The sequence below is a fragment of the Acomys minous genome (genome assembly GCF_964271855.1).
Source record: "Acomys minous genome assembly, chromosome: 13".
Classification (NCBI taxonomy): domain Eukaryota; kingdom Metazoa; phylum Chordata; class Mammalia; order Rodentia; family Muridae; genus Acomys; species Acomys minous.
Genome location: NC_140495.1, coordinates 62,627,880 through 62,632,626, shown reverse-complemented (window position 1 = coordinate 62,632,626; position 4,747 = coordinate 62,627,880).

The window sequence follows — 4,747 nt, the reverse complement described above, 5'->3', positions numbered from 1 at the left end:
ATCTCAACTCTCCAGCTACCCTCTTAGAAGGGCCCTGGTTGGGGGTGGAGGGCGGTCAACCAGCATCCCTTTTCCATCCCTGGTTCCCTCAAGTCCTTGAGGCTGAAGGCTGGGAAGAGGAAAACGAGTCTGGAAATCCTAGGAAAGACTCTTTTTCCTAATTTGCGTAGTAAAGGGTTAAGGCAGGAGCCAGACTCCAGAGGGAAGGCGTAGACTGAAAAGGTAGACGCTGAAGCTACATCCAAAAAGTGACTGCTGGAGGGCAGAGCCAGAGCCAGCCGGAGGAGCCGGAGCCGATGGAAGGATCTTCCTCCTTCACAAGAGCAGCCCCAGAAAAGCAGTGGAGTGCATCGAGTCCCCTAGACTGAGGTCAAGGACACCTGAGTTCCAACTCTTAATTCTGGCTCTGCCGTGACAAGGTGTGTGACCTTCGACGAGGACCTTCCCTCAATCCTTATTTCCTCACTCACCAGTGCAGTGAAAAAGTTCACAAGGCTGCCAGGGTAGGAAGACAAAGTCACAGGCCACAGGCAAGCTGAGTGACTTGCAGGCAGCCAAGTCCTCTGTGCCACCCACCCACTGCTCCTTTCCGCTGCACTGACTAGCGTGAGGCGCTAGTTCAATCCCCAATACTGGGAGTTCCTTTGGAGCAGGACGTGACCTTGAGGCAGTTTCGCTATCTGCTCTCTGGAGACAGGAAGTAAGCATACCCAGCTGCCCAGGTGCCCACTTGCTTGCTTCCCTCGTCTGCCTGCATCCGGAGAGCCACTCCCGCCATCCCCATTTCTGCCTCTGCCTCCGTATTCCTATTCCTCATTCCAAGAGAGTGCACGTGGCTTTCTGTCCACCTTCTGCTTTGAAGTACCAGCCTGAGTGACCCTCTTTGGGTCAAAAAAAAAAAAATCCACTATTTCCATGAGCATGGCGTAGTCTCCAAAAGGGACAGCTTCTCGTCCATACTCATGACCCAAGAGGGATGTCTTTTTTTTTTTTTTTTTTTTTTTTTTTTTTTGGTTATTTGAGACAGGGTTTCTCTGTGTAGCCTTGGCTGTCCTAGACTCACTTTGTAGACCAGGCTGGCCTCGAACTCACAGCGATCTGCCTGCCCCTGCCTCCCTCCCGAATGCTGGGATTAAAGGCATGTGCCACCACGCTCAGCTGAGGGATGTCTCTTGTTGGCTTATTCCAGTGGCACCCACCCATGCTTTTTGGGAGGGCTGCCTCACAGGCAACGCCAGCCCCTCGTTCTGATTCGAGCCTATCTCACCGCGTTCAATCCTCCCTGCACAGACAGCAAAGGTCCCTACCACCGGCCTTTCCTACCTGCATGGGCTTACCATACTTTCCATTTGGTTATGATCTTTTTCCTGCTGCCCATCCACTGTCTCTACCTCAGGGGACGTTGAGAGAGGGACAACTCCCTTTGGTCAACTTCAGAACTCCCAAGAGACCACCCCCACCCCACCCCACCCACCCCCACCCTCCGCATTCTCTGGTCATGGTCAATGTCTTTCCCTGGAAGCTCCAGGAAATGGGACTTGAAAGGAGGGGGCAGTGAAAAGAGCCGACCACCGCCTGGTCACCATGGAAACTAGGCCTGTTTCTCTGAAGATAAGCCCAGTGCAGTGGGTGGTGGTGGGGAGCAGGGCCATCCAAGGAGAAGCAGAGGACACCAGGTGGGGGGGGGCAGGGGGGGGCTGGTAGCCCCACCTGGGAAAGGGCTGTTGTTACGAAAAGTTAGGACCTGACCACACTGCAGCTTGAGTCAAAGGCCAATGGACTTGATTTCAGATAACGCTGAATCAAGTAGGGTCCTTCTCCCCACTCCAAGAGTGAGCTCCCTGTCAGAGCATAGGCGCTTGGGCTGAGGCCGTGGGTAGCTCAATGCTGACCTCATGTGGTCAATGAAGGTGTTGCCACACACCTGTTAAGACTCAGGACTGGACACCTGGTTGGGTTGGAATGTGGTCCCTTGCACTCCCCTGAGTCAGATTCCCCCAACATTAAGATTTAGATTTTGGTAAGGGTTTTATTGAAGAAAACCTATAAAACATGGAGTTAGATCAAAAGAAGCCAGTTCTGTGTTTTTCTGACTATGGGTTCTTGGGCAAGCCAGCTGACCTCTCCTAGGTCTCAGGCAGTTTTTTAACCTCTAGCTTATCTATTTGCTCTAGACTTCAAGAATGGAAGACGTGCAAACAGGAAAGCAGGTTGAAAAATTGGAAGTTGGTGCTGGAGAGATGGATCAGAGGTTAAGAACACCGACTGTTCTTCCAAAGGTCCTGAGTTCAATTCCCAGCAACCACATGGTGGTTCATATCCATCTATAATGATGCCCTCTTCTGGCCGGCAGGCACACATGCAGGCAGAATACTATATAAATAATAAATAAATAGATCTTAAAAATAAAATTCTAAAACAGGGCGGTGGTGGCACATGCCTTTAATCCCAGCACTCCAGAGGCAGAGGCAGGCGGATCGCTGTGAATTTGAGGCCAGCCTGGTCTACAAAGCAAGTCCAGGATAGTCAAGGCTACACAGAGAAACCCTGTTTTGAAAAACAAAAACAAAACTAAAAAAGCCGGGCGTGGTGGCGCACGCCTTTAATCCCAGCACTCGGGAGGCAGAGGCAGGCGGATTGCTGTGAGTTCGAGGCCAGCCTGGTCTACAACCTAAACTGTAATTGCCAGAACCTTTAAAAAGGAGTTTACTTATTTACTTATTTATTATTAAAGGCATGGCGGCGCACGCCTTTAATCCCAGAGGCAGGTGGATCTCTGAGATCGAGGCCAGCCTGGTCTACAGAGTGAGTTCCAAGACACCCAGGGCTGCACAGAGAAACCTTGACCCGAAAGTCTGAAATAAATAAATATAAAAATGTATTTTATGTGTATGAGTGTTTTGTCTGTATGCCTTCACACCTAGTGTCCATGGTGGGGGGAGGGGGACAGAAGAGAATTCATATTGAGATATAGATGGTTGTTAGCCCTCCGTATGGGTGCTGGGAGCTGAGCCTGGGTCGTCTTCTAGAGCAGTAATGTGTTTAGCTGCTGAAGCATTTTCCCAGCCCCTACTAGAAGGACTTTTTTTTTTATGGTAATGGTGAAAATGATAGTAGCTTTTGGTTATAACTGTGACTGTGGTTATTGGCTTTTATCAGAGATGTATCAGATATAAGAACAGCTCCATATATGTTTGAAAATGAGTGAGTGGTTAGATGAATCAAATAAGGTTCTGAGGGAAAGGGCAGAAGAGAATGGCTTAGTAGCTCCGTATCCTAGCTTCCTCCGCCAGTGCCGAGGAGGCAACCGAGCTGCTGATCCCTTGATTGGTGATGGTCTTTCAAGGGCATTGCTAGCCCAAGGAAAGAGTAGCATTGAGGCTGCAGCTAAGGGTTTGCCTGTGGGCGGTGTTCTCTCAAAGCCTAGCTCTACTGAGGGAAAGTCGGATGGGGAGAGAAAGATGTTTCCGGGCTGAGGCTAGTGTCAGGGGCCTCCCCATGCTGGCCCCACTGTGAGGGACTCTCTGACTACTGGGGATAGTCACACACTATACCCACCAAAGGCCAGAGCAGCACCCGGTGAGGAAGAAGAAACCCGTGACCACCGTGACTCGTTAGATAAGTCTGCCCCAGAAAACCCACTTCCCCAAATCATATCCTCCTGGCAAACCTGTGATCTGGGGAACCGACAGCAGACTGTCTGTGAAAAGGGCTGGAAAGATGCCTCAGCAGTTAAGAGCAGTGGCCCCTTCTTCCAAAGGTCCTGGGTTCAATTCCCAGCAACCACATGCTGACTCAGAGTCATCTGTAATGGGAACTGATGCTCTCTTCTGTCATGCAGGCATACATGCAGATAAAGCACCCATATACATGAATAAATAAATACATCTTTTAAAAAATAGGAGAAAGAAAATTCCCCAGGGAAAACCTGCTCCCCTAAAGATAATGAGGTGCACTTCTTCCTACCCATACCCCTGGGCACTGATGGAGAAAGATGAAAAGGCAAGAGAAATTGAGAAAAATAGGCAGAAGGTAGCAAAGCCGCCCATCTGTGATGGTTGGTCTGTCAGCTTGACACAAGCTAGAGTTATCTGAAAGGAGGGAACCTCAATAAAAATGCCTCCAAAGATCCAGCTATAAGACATTTTTTAAATTAGTAATTGATGGGAAGGGGCCTACCCTGTTATGGATGATGTCATCCCTGGACTGTTGGTCCTGGGTTCTATAAGGAAGCAGGCTGAGCAAGCCATGAGAAACAAAGCAGTAAGCAGCACCCTTCCATGGCCTCCGCATCAGCTCCTGCCTCCAGGAATCCTGCCCTGTTTGAGGTCCTGTCCTGACAGTGATAAACAGTGCTATGGAAGTGTAAGATGAATAAACTCTTTGCTCCACAACTTGCTTTCGGGTCATGTAGCAACCTAAGCCATCTCCCCACAAAGCACCCAGTTTGGGCAGAAAACCAAAAAATACAATTTTTAAACAATTGAACAAATAAATGAATGAAGACACAGAACTAAAAGAGGGAACGAAGGAATGCATGGAATTAGTGAATGAAATGAAAAAAAAAAAAAAGGAAGAAGAGTGAATGAATGAGCGGAAACAATCAACCCAGCACTAAGACCAGTAACAAGAGACTCCCAGCCTACGCAGGCAGCCTTCAGGGGGATTCCGGAGGGGCGGGGCTATCCCCGGAAGCGCCCTTGAGGGGCGGGGCTGTGGGCGTGGTTGTGGCTGTGGCTGGTGGCCA